Genomic DNA, 20,598 nt, shown 5'->3' with positions numbered 1-20,598 from the left:
ACTCCTGATTAATACTAAATCAGCTGCTAGATGGCCCATAACCACTGATTAATCATTACTTTCCTCCACATTAGTTACTACTTTTGTGTCCCATTTTCCTGAGTAGTTATCAGGAATGCTTCATTACTTCACGATCACCTCACCAGTACTTACGAGTAAAGAACCAGCTGAGAGGTGCATCATTGGTTTACGAATGACACAAGCTAGAAACAGCATAAATAAATAAATAAAGAAATTATCCCAACACCCAAAAACTTTCGTTCTATGAGCACATTTAAATCGACCCTATGGTGAAGCATGGTGGTGGCAGCGTCGTGCTACGGTGGGGCGTCTCAGCAGCAGGGACAGGGAGACTGGTCCTGATTGAGGGAAGGATGAATGGAGACAAATATAGAGAAGCCCTTGAATAAGACCCTTCTCCAGCGTGCACATGACCTGAGAATGAGGTGGTGGTTCACCTCGCGACCCGACAATGATCCAAAGCATAAAACCGAGACCACACCGGAGTGACTTCGGGTCAACGCTCTCGTTGTCCTTGAGTGGCCCAGCCAACGCGCAGACTCAAACATAGATACATACATAGAACATCTGTTGAGAAACCCGAAGACTTTCACACACGCATGAACTGCCATCCAACCTGACGGAGCGTGAGAGGAGCTACAGAAGTGAAGGCGTCTGAATACCTTCTGAACACATCGTATATTTTTATAATTCAAAAAGCCAAATGATCACATAAAGGAAAGAAAAACGTAATACTATTATACGTAAACCAAAAAAAAAAAAAAAAAAATAGTGATTGGCTTTTTTTCTAAGTAGGAACTCTGAGGGTCCATTACTTAATCAAAATGCCAGAGTACTGACATGGCTCTCTCTATTGCCAACAAGTCCTTCAGTCAGTTCTCAGAGTTAAAACCATCCAATATGCAATGTTTCCATTTTATCAGTAGATTCTGTTTGATTACTTCTGATTACATTAATTAGTGTATGTGATGATAATTTTGAGATCTTATTTGTTCTTTGTTCACTTGTAAAAAAAAAAAAAAAAAAAAAGCTTGATCTCAATGAGACTTCTCAAATACATAATAAGTGACAGACTAATTAGACCTTGATTCAGTTATTCAGTACTGTAATCTTTTTTATTACTAAATTTATTTATCATTGCAGTATTTTTTTAATTGTTTACCCATTCATTTGAGAAATTAGTTTATTCACTTCCTGATATTTATGTTTGGTTTTTAATGTCAAATGTTCCACTAAGTCTTTACACTGACAACAACAACGCAGTGGAAGCTAACGGGGATCAGAATACAGAACTATTCACGATGCGAGTCCTTCTCTCACCTCTTGGTAACTTCTCAGGAATATGTGTACCTTATTGTTACGTTCGACATGACACAACCTTTCACTGAAGATAAATGTCATCTAACTATAAGGCTTATCTAAAGCACATACAATTTACCTTTTTCATATGTCAATCATGTTCAAGTGTGCTACTTGTAAATGGAAATTTTCTCACATACAATACAGTCCCTTATATATAATGATGTGAAAAAGATGATCCCTGGCTTACTGACTAAGGCGATATATGGAGCACACTATAAGCCTGTTATATCGTCTGCTGGCAGGCCTGCCAAAGCTGTAGAAGTCATTTGGCGGGTATGACATGGATTTTTGAACATTTAATGTATTTTTGACTGATGTGGTAAACACAAAGTCAGATGGATATTTAAGTTAAAAATCGATTTTCAAAGCATAAAAGCATCCAAAACTTTCAATTCTTTAGGAAAAAACAAATCATTTTAAACATTAATGCAACAAGACAGACAAAATAATGATGAAAACATTTCACATACAGCGGTGTCATTTAGTGTCAATTGCTTAATTGCCACACTAATCACACCTTGAAGCGACACATGTGGATGTGCAGTAAACATAACAACCGTCATACATTAAGTTGCTGTAATACGGCTCACTGTCACTGAACAGACTTAGAGAGAATTGCTTTGCTGCCCAGCCTCTTTGAGTTGATGTAGAGGACCAATATTCCCCAGAACAGCTTGCACAGGCAGCTAATGTCCCTTTCAACACGTCTAAAATTATGTTCAGAGGACTGTCCAATCAATGGGATTGTCCAGCGCTGGGAGACCGAGCCACCTTGTAGCCAAATGAGTCGGTGTTTCATAATGGTGAGCTAAATTTATTGCAGCACCCGAATCGGTCTTTGCATGATTTAGTCTGAGAGGAGGAGGAAGCAGATAGTTTTTACTCTGCTATTTCCAGATAGCACAAACATAATTGAAATTGTTGGGGACAAGAAAAACACTGCAGACTACAGAGAGAGAAGAAGAAGAGTTAAAATTGTAAAAGATTAGTGCTGTCATTCTAAACACCATGCTCAAATCTTTCTCTGAACAAGACAGTATTGAAAGTGGACAATTTACAGGACAAATGAGAATGAATGTTCATGGTTACAGATAGGAAAGTCTTTTTTTAAATTTTTTTTATAGAGACTGATCATTTAAGACATACACTGAATGTGCAAAATATATAAGGCATTTTTCTAACTTTTATCTTTTATAGCGTCAACATCTAAACTGGCTGTAAGGTAATAAATTCTCTTATAAAGCAGCATCAATAGCCTTATAATGACAATATGTCAAATGTCAACAGTTGCCAGTTTGCAAGCTGATATCAAGCAACATTACAATACATTTTGAGTATGAACGCAAATCCGGTACTCCCTCTGTTTTGGTCTCCACCAAGTTCTGAGAAAAATCTGACAGTAGATATCGAACATAAATGCTTCTCTGTGTTCACCAGCTAGTTCCTAACCTTATCTGTCTGCTGTTTGTTGCTGAGCAGGGAGTGTACACTGAGGTCATCAGATTGTTTTTCAAAGAAAACAGCTGCCTGCAGCTGGAAACAGAACAGTGAGACTCAACCAAAACATGCTGTTTTCACCCATAAGACCACAACAATCAGGTCAAAGAGGCGAAAACAACAGAGCAGGATGATAATTCTTTGTGGTACAACTATGAGCAACCCCCTTCACATTATACATAGACATTTGATTCATTGTTAATATACAAATATTGAAAGGTGCTGCTTTAACTTATCTGCTTCCCCGCTTATATCTCACTGTAAATAAGGGCATCCAATATGGAATTATGTTTTTACCTGGATTTACTTGATATATATATATTTTGTGAAAAGAGTAACATCCTGAAATCATGATGCATTCGGTGTACATGGTCTTTGGTTTGGCATAAATCGAAGTGAACTGACGTGAAGGCAGACACTGGCACAAGTGGATACTGGCATGCAGCGAACGCAAATTCATGAAGGTACAGCCATCCAAAATTTCCAAAGGCAGACAAATGTTTGATAAGTATATATTTAATTTACTGGCCTAAACATTTTCAGCTAACGGGTACCCAGTATCGTTTTTAGACGTCAGTTTATATATGTCATGCCTTCTCCTCTCAGAGCTGACAGCAGATTCAATAAAAAGTGCATACAACCAAGCTTTCAGAGATTTTCTTTTTTTCCCCATGGAAAATCTCATCTGTGACAGATGCTTGTTTTTCTGGGGACACTGCTGCTCTCAAGGCTGGGCAGGTCAAAAGTACAAAATAAGCATGTTAGTATTGAACAGGCAGATGGTAAGAAAAAATCATTGCCATTGACCTGCAACAAGCTATCAGATATCCAAATACAGCAGCAAACTGATCAGATTACTTGCTACTGTATGTGCAATAACAAGACCTGCGAGTCAGCCATGCGTTGAATGGGAAATTATCACTGTTGTGGAGTCAATTACAGATCTTTATTTTAGTTCATTGTTTCAGAGTGGTTTAGGCTGTTGTCTTCAGGGTAAAAGCACTCCTCCTTCTGTTCCTGCTACACAGCAGCTCTCATACATGTTTTAAAAATGTGGCCGAAAAAGAAATGCTGAAAGCCCCCTGTGCATTTTGTTCATGAGGTAAAAAGTGAGCTTATAAGGAATCACAGCGAATAATGAGAGGAAGCAAAGTCTGGCTTTTTTCAATTCTACCGGCTAAGTAGCAATCTGAACTGAAATAGCCGTCGGTAACCGGTGAATGATGTTTAGCGCTAGCTCATTTAATTCCTTTATTATTTCTCAGCAAGCTCTCTGCTTCAGAAATCACAGGAAATTGATTCCATTATCTGTATCACTTCTCCTCTGTGCATAGCACCTGCATATGAAATGCAACACACCCGCCATCTTAACATCTCTGCCATTGAAGTGACATTACTATTGTCATGGCAACAAACCCCCTTCTCCGTAGAGAAACTGTAGAGAGCAGCATCCTGTTTTTGGAGTCAGGTGTATGAGATTTAGATTTGTGCACACCAAAAAAGCATGAGTTTTACCACATAAGACCTCCTTCAGTATGATGCAAATCAATCTATAGAGCTACATTTTATGAGCAGTAGAGTATGTAAGTCAGTATGTTACATGTTACACTGTTCATATCACCCAGTCCAAATAACCCAGGCTTCTGCCATCTGAGGTGTCACCAAAGCAGTTGAGCTGCGCTGCACTACATGCGCTACATTTTCCGCACATATGTCACCTCCATCCACAGACATGTTCCCACATTTACATTGTGAAAGGATAATCATGCAGATTTTCCTACACATATGATCGATCCTTCATCTGTAGCTTTGATAAGGGGGCGCTGAGTGATACATACATTCAAACGACTATTCTTTTTTGTACCTACGGTTCAGATAGTGAATATTTTGACATCCAATATGTTGTTCACCATACATACACGCTTGTTACACAAATGTTTTTCCTACAGACTTGTTAAAGCAAATGTGATGCACATTTTGCACATTAAAGGTACCCTGCGGTGTTCGTGAGCACTAGTAGTGCTTTCATTGTGAATGTTTTGTGCACAAATTTTACATTTGTGTTTAATCAGAAAGTACAAGGTAAAGGCCCCAAACACACAATATAAAAACTCTTGTTTGTTTGCATAAAAATCCACAGGGCACCTTTAAAGACAGCGGGGCTGGTATTGTTTTCAGTGTGTGAGTCTGTATGTGTGTTAGGGCTGAACCCCCAGCCGACAGTTCATATTCTCCGGATGTAAAGGAACATGCTTGTTTGGTACAAGACCCAGCAAAAATCACACCATCATCATTTTCATATTTTCTTCAGTGAAATTGAAAGGCAAACTAACTGCAATATGATTTTTTTTTTGCATATCATTCAGCCCTAGTGTGTGAGTATGTCACTATGGCAAAATGTAGTCCTGGAGACAGCTACTGAAGCATGAATTACCATAAAGGTGGTTTTGAGTACTTTGGCAGATGTTTATATTTCTGTCTGTCAGATTTTGTCACCGCAATAGCATCACAGCTGCGCAAGACGCAGTCGCGAAAAACTTTACAGGTGTGTAGTTGACATCAAAATGAAGGCAGAGTGTGAGGATGGGTGTGGTCCAACCGTTGAGGACGGAGTAGTCATGTAGAGCCGTGAGTACCTATGTACTCCTATGTAGGCTGGTGTGATCCTATTACAAGATGGTGTTTTTTTTTCTGCGAAATTCACATTCTTGAACACTGGTTGTCAGACAGTAAAGGACAAATACTGTTGATAACATGCTAAGTCATTTTATCATCAATTTGATGTTACTGTAATGCAGAGAAGTTTCACATCGTAAAATCTGAAACCCATGCTTGAAAAAGACGTCATTGTGATTACCAGTGCTGCAGATTTCAAGAGTAAGGAATAAATGGAGAGATTGCCTGTACTTTTGGACTGAAAGAAATCATTACATTTGCAAATGTGGTAGTTAGATCCTCAAAATGCCTCTTTGCTGTTCAATTTGCTGTTCATTGCAGATTTTTGGTCTGTATTTGTCAAAGAAAGGACTGAATGAGAGGGGAACAAAAAGGCTTTTGATGTGCCTTTACTCAAGGACATCGACACAGCACCTTGCAAAATCTAATTTCCAAAGTGTGAAATTTCCTCATTCTCTCCCATGATAGCTTCATTTCATAGTGAAAGCTAATTATGGGCGCTATAATTTCTTTCAGCAGTCAAGTCATCAGCTGGTCAAATACAGAGCGGCTCACCAAATGACACAATATAATTGCTTTGGCAAAAACAAATGCTCTTTAAGATACTGGTCGTCATATTTAAGACATTCTAACATAGAGAAGCGAGAACAATACTAGTTTTTATTGTCTGGGTCTTTTTGTGGGTGTGTGTCACTTGGAGTTACTGAAAACTTTTTCCCTTTCTGTCTGTTTCCTTACATCCCCTCGCACATCATACTTTCTCGTGCTGTGCTTCTTACATTTTTTTTTTTTCCTCCACTGGAGCAGCTGTCTCTCTTTTCAACACGATTAAAAAAAAGCAAAACAAACAGTCAGCCCACCCCAATGACATTGTCTTGTTAAAAAAAAAAAAAAAAAAAAAAGAAAAAAAGACCCGGCCAGATTTAAGATTCACTAGGGTTGCAATCTGCATGCTAAGGCCCATCAATTTTTCATGGCTCTAACACTATGAGCACTCACAGCCAGAAGGGGTAATGCAAAATTGATTTGTGTATTAAAACTGCTTAGCCAAGCAGGCATCACTGGGAAATGTAGTGATTACACCCTTGGGACTTGAGAGGGCCATGTTTAGCCAAAGTGATCGAAAGACGAACTCTTGTGTCCACATACACAAAAAAAAATAGCTATTATTTATTCTATTCTGAACTAAATGGAATATAATTCACATTAAATAAACTCATATTAATTAGACTGCCAGTAGGGAACCTCAATTATTTATGGCATTTATACTTCTTTTTTTTTTTAAATAGGGTACATCTGATCTGAGCAGTGGGAAAGATGACACACGTAGCTTATACTATATAGCCTATTATGGGTATTATTATATTATCTGCATGACAACTGCACGAATTCTACTGATGGAGGAAGGCTGTAAGGAGTGGTTAAAAGCTCTGTAGAAAGCAATGAGGGTGAGCTTATTTATTGCTAAATGACAATTTTCACGGTCAATAATGAACTTTCACACTCAATATTAAATATTAAGTTTCAACATTTGTAAGTAATTACAGTAAAGTTACTTACTACTAAACCAAAACTCCTGTAAGACCTGTAAACACTTTTTGTTGGTTGAGGAAGCAGAATCACAACAGTTTTATAGGGCAGCATAATTGCTTTTGTACTGCAAAATAAGAAAATAAAAAAGAACACACACACACACACACACACACACACACACACACACACACACACACACACACACACACACACACCTCACCCGTGATCACTAAGAGGTGCTTCCTTCTCTAAAAAAAAAAGTTTCATTTTCATTTTGGCCTTTGGGCAAGATCTTAATGAAATAAAGTGTATTAACTACAGCTGATATCATTTGCCACTGTCAATGTTTTTATTTCATTCTTTTTCACTTTTTAAAAAGCAGCAGCTATGTTGATGATGCCACCTCAACGCTTTCTACACTGCTCTTTACTAATAAAAAAGCAAGCGCAGATAAAAGATTCAGTAAGATCTGTCACCGTCACCTTGACTTCAGTGAATAGGATTATTGTGCTGACCTGGAAACTCTATCTCCATCTCCAGTGATGCTTTTGTTTTTGCTTATTTGCTTATTTTTAATGCTTAGGTTTGTTTAGTGTGCAAAATCTCATCTCCAATCAAAAGGAAATGGCTCAAAGGAAACACTTCAGAATATTTCAGAGATCATATTATTAGCAGACAATATGTCTCCTATGATATGCTGTGAGAAACAGACACAGCTGCTACAAATCACAGACGCAACAACCCGGTCTCCTAGAAATGACATTTATATAAAAGTTAAACTGAAACAGCAAAATCATTTTGTAAGAAACATAACTGTGACCAGACTATGCTTTCTATTAACATGTTTTTTTTTTTTTTACTACGTTGATACTGAAAGCATCATAAAATGTGTTTTTCGAAAAAAAATATCTGATCTTGCAGAACAATATCCACTTGTAGTGACTACTGCATTATCAAAGTTATTTATGGCTATGCCTGTGCAGACACAGCACTTGGTTACAGTTTGGGAAGTATTTTGGTCTGGTTTAATACAGAAAAAAAAACAAAAACGTAGCACTTCATTCATTCAAAGAACAACGTTGCGTCTGAACATTATCCTGCCAGTGATTACGTTTCCTTCAAGACAAATTTGTTGCTTCAGTTTAGTTGTAATTTCTTGGTGACAGGGTTGTATGTGCGATTTACGCTGCCTCACTTAAGGCACAACCCATCCATACCCTCAAACTGCCTCGGCTGTGGCAGAAGGACTACAACCACTCACAGGTCACTTTATTCAGCGCGGGGTGGGAAAGCTGTTTAATCGGCGTGTGCAGCAACACGACCTGTTTCCATCCTGGATTTACAAATACTCACCTTTGTACAGTGACCTTGCCTGACTGCACAACACACCAGTAACACATGCATATTTATCAAAGCACGTTTGTAGGGGTCATCAAACGTGTTTGTGTGGACTCTCGCCCAGCTCCCCTGCCTGCTTATACCAAATATGTCCTTGAATGTCAGAGGATGTGACTACCTGCACTTCTGGAATATTTACCAGCCCTTGATTTGGCAGTTCCAACCATTATCAAAGGAATCCTTAATATGGTAAAATGAGCTTAGAGTACAAGCTCTGCAGACTGAACTGACATGAATAAGATTTTTTTTTTTTTTTTTTACATAATCCTGAATTGTTCAACAGTGATTAAAAATGCAGCAGATTTTGCTTACCAATGGGCTCTGAGAAAACAAATTCCTTGTGGAGAACGGCTTTCATAAAGTTTTGAATTTACAGACTTCTTTTGCCGGCACCAATGTGAAAACAAATTCACAGCGTCCCCATAAATTACATACCCATCAACTCACACTCCCACATTATGCTTTGACAACTCTTCAGCTCTGAAAAGCACTCAAAGGTCATTTTTATCCCGCAACATGAAAAGCTCACTCCAATAAAAGTCCTTTAATCATTATTTGCAAAAGAGTTGGCACACGTCACTGTAGCCGCCAAACAAGTGGTGAGTCATAGTCAGTTAATGGTCAGCTCAACAAGCAGAGTTTAACACAAATGGAATGCCATTTCTTGATTATTGCTAGTGTCATGCAAGCTTAATTTAGAGCTGACCTGTGTGTCAAAACATGTCCTCAGCTGAAGGGCTCCCAGTGAGAGGTTTAGCTGAGACTGAGCTGATTAGGTGGGCTACTCTATGCCAGCAAGAAAAAAGATATGGCTGACTATAACCAGCAACATTCATACACAGTATAATTATGTTGAATGCATACACACACGCAAACTCTGACTTGGGCAAAAACAACAACAAAAAAAAAAGAAAATCACCAAATCGCGTCAAATTAGTGCCAAGTAAGCTACACTACACACTGCTGGGAAGTTTGAGTGAAAAACATGATTTACACTCCTCTGGCCCTCTGATGTTATCCTGTCTTGGCTGTGGAGACAGAGGCTCGTTCCTGTCAAGAGAAGACTGCAACCTGTGGTTGAGAATGAGACTGGAAATGGCAGCGTGGCTTTTTATCCATGTTTGAGGAGCAGCTACTGACCTTTCCGACAAAGAGCTCAAACATGTTGTCTGCTACATCTGGGCTTTGGGCCTGGCAATCATTGGGGTTTTCCTGTGATTATGGAAATATTTGTAGATGTCTCTGCCTGGAGAAAAAGCCCCAGGGGAGCATTTACCAGGCCTGCCATCAAGCCTCCCCTCCATCTAACTCCCATCTCTGTGTTGGATTCCTCCCAGTGTGGCTTTGTGGTTGTTTCTAAGCCTGTAATCTTCTCCCCCACAAACCATTTTGAGTAAAACATGAGTATCATCATGGGGATGCTTCTGTTTTAAACTGTCACCAAACATTATGAAACACATCCTGTACTTCCTTTAGCGTACATTTCTTGCTACAGTATATATCAACACAAGCTAAACTCTACTGAAAGTTAAATAACTCAAATGGAAGACTGAGAAAATAATAAAGTAAATCCATGAAATTTTGGCAACACATTTCTTTTTTGCCAATATGTTCTTGTTCTTGATGAACAACCTTCTGGTGCTTGAACAATAGTATTGCTCATAGACTCACATTGTCAGTTTCCCCTTATTATTTCTTTTGTGAGCATTTTATATTTATTTTGCAAATGAAAAATCATAATAACAATCACAACAATCAAAATTACGTCGGCTTTTTTCCTTTAAGTGGCTTTTCTTCAAACTGAGAAGGCACATTTCCTTTATCCTGTCCAATCACTGTGATTGTCAAGCAACCTATTGAAATCTGTAGGTAAAGAAAAGCTGAAGTTGTTAAATGTGACTTTACAAAAGTATCAGAGGAAGTTAAGTTAAATATTTTTTAGCTTTATGTAAATCTTCACTGTGATTGAGCAGTATTTAGCATGTATCGCATGATGTATGACTCATTTTTTACTAAATTGATGAGTCACGCTCCTGCCATAGAAGATATTTTGTCTCACTTCTGTACCAGTTTCAACACTTCTGACCGGACAAACATTTCATCTCGGGATGTTCTTTTAGCTGAAGGGTCACATTCAAAATCTGAGCCATCCAAATTTATTTTTCACCACTCGGCTCCAAAGACAAATCTGTAAGTGCACTATCTCCAGAACGTGGGAGGATCTTATCTAACCTTTCCTGCCTCATGAAAAATTCAGTATCCTGGCCACCAATCTCCGCCGTCTCAGGATGTTATGTCCGATACAGAGGCGGAGGTGCTGCGGAGAGAGGAGGAAATTGCTTTGGACTCCAGCACTATATGATCAGTATTATCATCGCAATGGACCTCATTCACCCACATATTCTATAGTGCCCTTTACCGTGCACATTCGCAGCAGGCAGAACTCATTTGAGCCGTGGTGCTCTGTTTGTGTGTGCAGTGTGTACATATGTGTGTGTGTGAGTAAGGCTTTGGGTTTGTAATGGGTCTTTGTGATAGGGGTGGCAGGTTACGTAACGATGGGGAGGCGGCGGCGGGACACAGTTGAGGAGTTGAGCGGCAAACTGCGGCACGACAGCTCTCCGAACGTAGAGGGAAGGTCTAATGTGGGTGAGTGACGGAGATTTCCAGATAAAGCTTCCTGTCAGTCTCCAGCAAGTGTTGCCCACCATCACCACCAACCCCCACCGCCCTTCATCCCCGAGGGGCCTGGCAGCCAGGACAGAGGACATCCTCAATATCACATAGCTCCTAAACATTAGAAAAACCAAACATCTGCTTTGTAAAGAGATGCCGACTTCTCTCCTGAGCTTTTTCATCTATCTCACCCTCTCTCTCAGCCTGACTGCTTCTTTTCAGAAAGAGACAGAATTACAGGGATTCTGTGTTATTGTTCAGATTTTGACTTCTGCAGACACGACAAAGACAGTAAGGTGACAGAAAATGCTCCTGGACAGGTTTAACTTTGCCTTCTCACTCTGGCCAGATTTCTCATTCTTGTTACATGGACTTGTACTGAGTGGTTACTTTATTTTCTTGACATTTTTTTAAAGGAATAATTTGACATTTTGTATTTGCTTTCTCTCTGACAGTTAGATCTCTGTTTGTGTACAGATTTTACAAATTAAATACTACATGCTAATTAGCTTTAGACATGTTGAAAGGCGTATTTTTGATGAGGAGAGCAGTAGGCTAGCTGTTTCCACCGGCTTTCAGACTATATGCTAGGCTAAGCTAACCATCTCATGACCCAAGCTCCATATTAAGGGAATAGTTTGGTGCTTTATTAGTCGACTTTCTTGTCAAGAGTTAGATGAGAAGATTAATGCTACTCTCATATCTGTCTGTTATATCTAAGGTTATATCCAGGAGCCAGTTAGCTTAGCATAAAACCTGAAAAGAGCTTGGCTCTGTTCAAAGGTAAAGAGATCTGCCTCCCAGCAATTTTAACGCTCACAAATTAATCTTGGATTTAAGTGACATCTGGAAGTGAATAAGTATAAGTAGTTACCCAACTGTCAAATTGTTCCTTTAAGAAAACAAAATTAAAATATGTAATGTAAACCTGCTATTTAAGCTTTTAAATCTACACAAAACCATTGTACAAATATATTTCCATGTTGACTTGCTGTTGTTGCTGCCGCAGCTGCATTTTGAGGATTTTCTTGAAAATTAAACTCAAATTTGCTTCTCTTTGAAGTGATTGCAAATTACAAATTCCGATCCGGCAACTAGTTTCTTGAGAGCACTTGAGTTTTGTTGGACAGAGTACTGATTTGGTTCAACAAAGAACTGTCTGCAGCATTAATGTAGGGCAGATGCAGGATAAAAGAGGACAGCTGCAATGGCTACTACTCTACAGTGGGTTTAAATTCAAGCCCGAGGCGTGAACATCCCACGCAACCCTGCCAGCCACTAACTGTATGTTTACTTGATTTTGCACACAAGTGTAAACAACACCATCAGTCGCACAATCTCACGGTAATGCCTCGGCCCATTAGATGAGAAGTCAAACTGCTTTTATTTCCACCCCTGCCTCCACTGGGCAGAGGGACAACCCCTGTCAGCAAGCACCGAGCGCAGCCCACCCCGCTGAGCGAGACGACAGGGAGCAGCCGAGCCAAGGCACCCGGCCAGAGGCTTGCCAGCGGGGGCGCCTGGCCTGGGCTGAGGCAACCTCCCTGTCTAGATGTCCACCTGGGTGATCAGCACCACAGACTCCACTCACTCCTGAGGGCTCACAGCAGGACATGGATACAGAGTCGCTGCTGCTTTGCTCCACCAAATCCCATGAGTAAGAAGAGGGGAATAGAAGTGCAAATGTACGTTGCATGTTTAGTCTGAGATCTTTTAGCCTACATCAGAAAGTGGAGTCAGGGCTGAGAAAAGCAACCAGTCCCCTCTAAGGGACAGGCTGCAGAATTGTCTAAAGAAGAGGCAGAAAAGATACAAAATGTTGCCTAATGTGGATTTTTTGGTTTGAGGTGATCATAGATTTTCCCTCAAACATTACCTCTTGCTGATATTTGAAGGGACTGACCTGTGAATTGCCTTTGACCTGCTTTATAATCAGAGCTGCAAAGGATCCAGGATAAGATTTTCATCCTATTTTCCAAATGTATTCTGCAGAAAGAAAGAAAGAAAGAAAGAAAGAAAGAAAGAAAGAAAGAAAGAAAGAAAGAAAGAGTCAGAACATTACAATAGTAATTTAGTATTGTATTCGTATACACTGGAGGAGACCAATTAAATTTGTTATGCAGTGTTTTCATCAAAATCAGCTTTTAAGTTGTCGGTGATGCACACATGCACATCAGTGACATTTAGAGCTCGAGCTGTAAAATACTAATCGGATATTTATTATGTAAATGTGAAAAGTGAAAATCAGTAATTACAACATTATAAAAAAAAAAACACATTTCCAAATTACAGCCTCTCTTTTGTGTCTGTGTTAATGCAGCAAAGTATTTATTATTAACTGCCCGTTTATAGTCAGTGAGTGTAGCAATCGATGTATGTATGTATGTTGGTTGCCATGGTTTCTTGTCCTGATGTGTGCTGTGATCTACATTTGAGAGTGGGCTTTGCAGTGATGTGGGGGCATTGTAATAGAAGAAAAGAGGAGCATTTTGATTGTGATGCATGTCCAGACGAAGAGAGGAAACAGCTTCAGGCTGTCAAGAGTTTTGCGGAAATCTGCGAGATCTTAATGGTTTTAATGTATTGTTTTAATGCTGTTTGTGTAATTTGTTTTATTGACAAAGAGCACCTTGACTTTACAGCTAATTATGTAAAAAAAAAAAAGAAGCCTAACAGCATATATTAGGACCGTAATCAATGCCTGCTGAGGCAAAGTGGCCCGCACCATAAAGTGTCCTCACTGTGAAGCACAGACAGACAAATTATCTGAAGGAAATCAAGATAATGACTTTCATTTACTCAATAAGCAGATATTAATTATCTGTCTGACAGATTAGGGGGCCGGACTTATTGAGAGCCTTGAGATAAATGGCTTTCTGATCAAGATATAATGAAAACCTTTTTGGTTTCTCTAACCAAGCACTCATGAATTTACATTTTAATTCCTGCCCTTGTTTTGGCGATTACTGGGGATTTTAATCCAATGCCACACCCTAACAGCCTAACAGAACCACTGTGTTTTGTTTTCCTCGGGGAATTTGATGTTATCACAAACACGGTGTCTCCACTAGCCCTCTCCCCGCCGCCACCCTCTGCGGAAAAGTAATGAAATGATGAATTTGTGAAACAACCGCAGGGTGACTATGATGAATTTTGTGGTATCTCTCAGACTAATAGCTCTGTCAACAAGAACAACTCTCTATAGACGAGCGCAAATAGGCAAAGCAATCATTGTATTTGTGGTTTAATGCACAAAACATGAGCGGCGGTAGCTTAAATTGAGGCTGCAAATATCTTTCTGATGAGAGAGATTAATCCAGCATTGATTACTGAGGCCACCGTGTTTCTTCCACAAACACTGAAATGCAGCATCCATCCCCGACTGTGTCTCTGTTCAGAAGCATATTTGCCAGAGGGGTGAGCTGATTTGTGGTGGGCCACCGTGCATTTGGCTGTTGTCCAGTCTTTTAACCTGCCAATAGCAGCACGATCTTGGAGATACTCATGAGAGCAAATATTGCCCTGCAGCCTAGCTGAGCCCGTGGCAGGAAAGCAGTCTGGTTACCACCACAAGGCGAAGGAGACCTTATCTAATAACTGCCAAGGCATCGCTCAAGTTGGCAAAGAGTCGGTGGGCACTATGTTCGCAAGCACTTCTCCTGGCTGTTAGGGGAGCCTCACTGGGGGATTCCTCTGAAGCTGCAGAAAATGCAGACAAACACAGGTTGCTTAAGTTATTATTAATATTTCAACTTGGGTGGTGGGTGAGACTTCTCTCATCTACAATACAGATACAGCGTGTGGGCGGGAGCAACCTTTTTAACATCTGCCAGCAGTTATAGTACATCATAGCTAAGAGATTCCCAGATAAGCTCACTGATAAAAAATAATACTGATTTATCACATTTGAAGACATGATTACACCCAAAGACTGTATTATCCAGCTATTACTGCTATTACTGCTGCTCACTGACTTTAACATTGTACCTGTGTCATTCTAAAAGGAAGGTTTAAATACAAAGACATGACATTAAATTCACTGGCCAACAGTAATTCAATATAATTTATCATCTCATCACGGCATGATGATATGATCTTATTATGTTATCTCCTTCAAATTTGCTATCATTAAAAACCAACATGCTTCAGGCTATTATTTCCTTTAAAGGCACAGGGGTGCACACTGTGCTCGTTTTCTGCCAGATTTCTGCAGCCAAAAGTTCAACTAAATTGAATCTTTCCCCACGAAATACCTTGACTTCTAAACTCTAATCTTACATATACTTGTGTAAAACATCTCAAGAGGACATGCACACCAGGTTAGAAAATGAATACTGTGATCGTTTATACTCTGACATAGTCCGTAGCATCCTGGTTAGCTGCTCTTTAGGATTATGTGCTACTCATCATTCTGTCCACAACCGTGCAACCTGCTCATGAGTATTTGGTCTCTGTAAGAGTTAAATAAACAGACTTAAGAATTTGCTCTTCTGTAATACATACTGGTAGAAAACAGTTTGATGAGATTTTGAATATGTTTATGCATCACAATAGGATTTGCAACACCGTCACCTGCTTGGGTTTATATTTCTTCATCAGATACAGAGGAATAAAACAAACCCCCGTGGCCTTTACAGTGCCACCCGTAGGTGTTGTTACAGCCAACCACACAAGGGCAGCTCTTCAAGCCTGACTCAAGATAAGAAAAGCCACTAATACAGCTAGAGCTGCAGCCAACAATTATTTTCATTAGTCCTGGGTGATTCAACACATTTACATACACACACATTTTTGTGTGTGAGAAGCAACAAAACAAATAAAACCTAAATGCTTTACACTGATAATTGATTTGGTACATCATGCACTTGTGTGTATGTGTGTGTGTGTGTGTGTGTGTGTGTGTGTGCTGGGAGGTAGCATATGTTTGCACACATGTAAGTAAAAGGCCAGCTGCTCAAGTTATGTTTTTTTGTTTGTTTTTTTTGTATTTTTTGCGTTTCATGTGTGCCGTTAGCCTGCCCGATAACCACGGCACCACCTCGGCAGGGTGTGCATCTGACCACATACCAATCAGTTGCCTGGATAATGAGTATAATTGATTGGAGCCTCATTCAGATTCTGTGGAATAGAGCATGCAAATTGTCCTTGCCAAGTCATAATGAGGACCCTCTTTAATGACACAATCAAAAATTTCACTTCTAATTTTGCAAACTGAAGCGAGTGCTCTGTGTTGATTGCATGGTCGGGTGCCAGTGTCAACAGCACATAAATAGATAGGTTGGTGGTTTATCTCCATTTACTGAGAAAATATGCCACATGCATATATACCCACGGATGTGAGATGAAGGCTGGGAGCGCTCATAATCCATATTTTATTCACTAGAGTTTTTTTTTTTTACTGCGCTGCTATTGATTGGTTCTGACACTGGCTGCTAGAGAAGTTATTGTTTGTGCTCCATTGAGGGCTACTAACTGCTGAGACCCTCCATCACCACCATGCTTACAATGTCAATATCATGAGCACTTGATCCTGCATTATCCTCAAGGAAATATTCACAGTGGAATCTGGCAACAGAGAAAGCACACATAATTTTAATGGCGAGCCCTTTATTCAGCCAAAGTGAGGCTATAAACACTTTAATTTTTCGTGTTTGCATTTCAAAATGAAATCTATCCAATATTAATAACTTCCTACTGGCAGAATGTGGTAAACAGCTCCCTGTAAGTTACTGAAAGAATTTTGTCTTTGGCAAACTTTTGGAAACTGAGCATTGCAGCGTCTTTAATAGTCCTGTCATTCCTGAACTAATGAATGAATAAACAAATGAAAGAGGATTTGCTTGTCTTGGGCTCTCCCTCAGACAAAGGTTAATTTCCATTCAATATGCTAAACTGCTTAGAATCCAGGACTTTATCCAGGCACTAGCCTTCCCGCAGCAAAAACACTGGTCTGCCCTGCGACCCTTTGGCCCATCCTTAATCCTTCAGGATCCTGTGGTCAATATCCTAAGATTGATTCACCTCTCCAGTCAAATAAACTATTAAATCCATTAGCAAGAAGGCTCGGGCTTACTTTACATTTTGATTACGATCAATTACTATCTCCTGCTGCAGATCTGATTCTTTGGTTCTGTCCAAATGTTAAAATACTTAACTATGCACACTTGAACGACAATCTCAATAAGTGGAAATTCAGTGAAAACTCATAAAAGTTACGATTTAAGGGCTTGGAAATTCTGTGCTTTTATAGTTTTGCTCAGTGACCCTAGGCACTGATCATTATCCTGTTGGCAATGGCAGTAGAAAATTAAATCCAGAGGCCTCTAATGACAAAGATTTATAGGTGGGTGTAGTATCATATTTATCATGGATTATTTACAGAGATTCTCTGTGATGAGTGTGGATGATGTGTAGGGAGTGGAGACGTGGCACATGAATCAGTCCAAGCAGGATACAGAGCCTGGCTCTGCCGCCAAGGACAAGAAGAGCATAATGACAAACCACAGGAAAAAGTCAAGCAGCAGCCTGGAAGAAACCAACATATTTAACTACATACAGTATGTCAGTGTAAACTTTTAAGCTAACAAACCAAATTCAGCCCTTCCATTTAAAGCTTAAAGCTCCTCTTAATCAGTATTTCTTATAATAACAAAGGTTCAGATGACCTGCTAGTGATATACCCACAGAGAATCATCACCAGACTGCAGTTCTTCTCAGCCCTTTGAAGCGTTTTTGGGATTTTTCAGCTCATTGCTTTGGTTTAAATACAGGGCTAAAAAAGTCATGGTTTTATTTTGATTAATATAACAAAAATCAAAACAATGTCTAAGAATGAAATTTTAAATAACTGCTAAATATGTGAAGATACAGATGTCTCTCTTTAACAATGGGAGATGCAGTTCATGCTCTCATCAACCTGATGTGAGAGAAGAGGTGACTCATGATGACTAAACTAAAAAGTTGCTTTGTTAAACTAAATAAATGACAGTTGATGGTATGTAAGCAATCGCTTTTAGGGATTCTGTGGTGTATCGGAGCTAATGGTCTGATGAATCAATAGGAAACACTTAAAAGACCTTGAATCCACACAACATTGCCACTAAGAGCAGAGGTCCTACTGATGAAACGCTCAGTTAGTGACTGGCTAAATCATGCAACCCTGTGGAGACAATGAATGACTATCAACATTGATCAGTTTTGCTCTTTTAATTACATTGACTGATGAAGAGTACCAGTGTATTTCTCCCTGAACTCGGTTTATGTGTAAAGTCTTTTTTAAGTTCTTAGTAGCTACTAGCTAAATCATGATGCACCATTAAAACGTAAGACATACCTTAGCTACGCTAGACTTTAGCAATGTATAAATCAGTACCCGGTGAACATCTTAAGCGGCAACCAATCAAGAGCAATCAATTACAAACAGGAAGTTACTGTGGCACACAATCTAGTAAGTTTTTAGGGGAAAATCTTAAAGTTAACTGCCTGTCCCTTGTAAATGTAGGTATTACTTTAACTACACACACACATATATATATATATATATATATATATATATATATATGGAGAAATATATACTGTATATTTCACTTAGTAGTATCACATTGAGAGGGAAATATCACCTAAAAAAGTATTTAGGTCAGACATGTGGCCCGTATTCCACATCATCTCTTACCTCTAAATGGGTCATATATTTATTTAATTCTTTAGTTGAACTAGTCTCTTTGAGATCGTGTTCTCTTTTCAATGCGACACCTGTGTTCAAGATCAAGATCAAACATGTACACTTTAAATATGGTTTCAACATGTACAGACAGAACGAGCTAAAGCTAGCTGTTTCAGCTAGCCTAGCATGTTAAGTTAGCTATGCAATAGTGCGTACAGCTTAGTTGGGGTAAACGGTAACAAAAACAACTTCACTTGTGTCTAAAACATTTTGCAGGCTTAAATGACAAAAATAGAAACTATATTTAGGACCAGTGGGTAATTTTAGATTCTTCATAATCTTCAGCCGATTCATTTTTACATATGTAGGACACTAGTTAAGGCCATTTTGTCTCCCATGTGTGCTTCTTGGCATGTTGCTGCATCTTAATCTTCAAATTTTTTGCTCAAAATAGCATCATAAGCTTTCTCCAGTCACACACTTTGTGTCTGTCTCCTGTATATTCCGGGTGATAGAATTTTTGGTAATCCTTTTGGATTAAAAAGACTTCCTCTAATACCTGGAGATGCAAGTCAACCACACTTAGTAGGTAGTGCATGTAAGCCTGTGTTGCTGTGTGAAGAGGAGGGAACCAGAGTGTTTCAGGATGAAACGACAGAGAGGAAGAGAGAAGGAGGGAGTGAGGGAGGAAGACAGAGAGGGAGAGAAAGAGCTTTAATGCTGGTGTCCCTTTTAGACATGCTTTTAATTCCTCTGCAGGAATATCAGCAATATTTAACTGGAAATGTCACAGAATGCCAAGTCGGAAAATGTCACTGGGGAAGGACTGGAGGGTGACCTCAAACCTCCCCTTTAAGATGAAATAAATATGCCTCTGTGGTATTGTAAAGACGGGTTTTTTTCAGGGCATGATTTCTCCATTTTAAATGGACTATTCATTTTCATAGCAACAGAAGAGCGAAAAGGCAGAAGACAGGAGAGATAAATGAACTCATCAATCGTGACGAGCGGGGACACGGGTGCGGCTCACGTCTACCCTGTTATTTCCACCATCCGTTGGGTAATTGTTGACTTGCAGCATTGCCACATTGCTGGCTCTCGCCTCCTATATGTTATTAGTGTGGCAAATACTAAAATGAGTGGTTACCGTTTCCAAAAATGATCTATTGGTCAAACATTTACATATGAAAGCATACATTAAGGGGTGAGTCACTTGCTTGATGAAGCATTCACTTCAAAGTCAATGCAGTTTCATGAGGAGAATAAATATTCTGTACTTATAACCTTCACAGCACAGCAAAGGTTCTATAAACAGTAAAAAGATTTGTTTATCCCTGTAAAGTATAAAAGAGGCAGATTATTACAGTACAACTGGGGATATTTGCGCCACTGCTGGCGAGCACGGTAACATAAGACTGGACCAAGCTCCTCCCAGCGACATACTTTCATTTCAGCCATGACAAAGCAAAGACGTGATGGATGTCCGTGCTCCTCCTACATCCTGCATCAACCTGGACATATTTCATATAAAAACACACTTCCTATACTCTGCTGAACAATGGAGAGTTGAGAAATTTCTGTTGACATTTGAAGGAATGTAACACAGGACTATAAACAGACCTTGGAATTGATGAGCTGGAAACCTACACCACAGTAGGAAGCATTGTGAGGTATCTCACGGTACCAAAGCACGGGATACGGGGAAACATAAAGCGACTGTAATCCAAAATCAATACGGCTGGAGACAGAGAAAATATTACACGAACAGTAAG

At 39.4% G+C, this 20,598-nt stretch overlaps 1 protein-coding gene across 1 annotated transcript in view; it reads right to left on the bottom strand.

The window, feature by feature from the left end:
- elavl2 (ELAV like RNA binding protein 2) overlaps nt 1-13,137 on the bottom strand; it is a 69,841-nt gene extending 56,704 nt beyond the window's left edge. Inside the window, exon 1 of the mRNA XM_023421113.2 lies at nt 13,067-13,137. The gene's annotated coding sequence lies outside the window, so the exon portion shown is untranslated. The remainder of the gene's footprint in view (nt 1-13,066) is intronic.
- Nucleotides 13,138-20,598: the final 7,461 nt, after the last annotated feature.

Source organism: Seriola lalandi, unplaced genomic scaffold, assembly GCF_002814215.2.
Source record: "Seriola lalandi dorsalis isolate HSWRI2012SDOR001 ecotype SW California unplaced genomic scaffold, Sedor1 jcf7180002054663, whole genome shotgun sequence".
Classification (NCBI taxonomy): Eukaryota; Metazoa; Chordata; class Actinopteri; order Carangiformes; family Carangidae; genus Seriola; species Seriola lalandi.
Note: the sequence above shows the minus strand (reverse complement) of the source record. Positions and strands in the feature narration are given on the sequence as shown.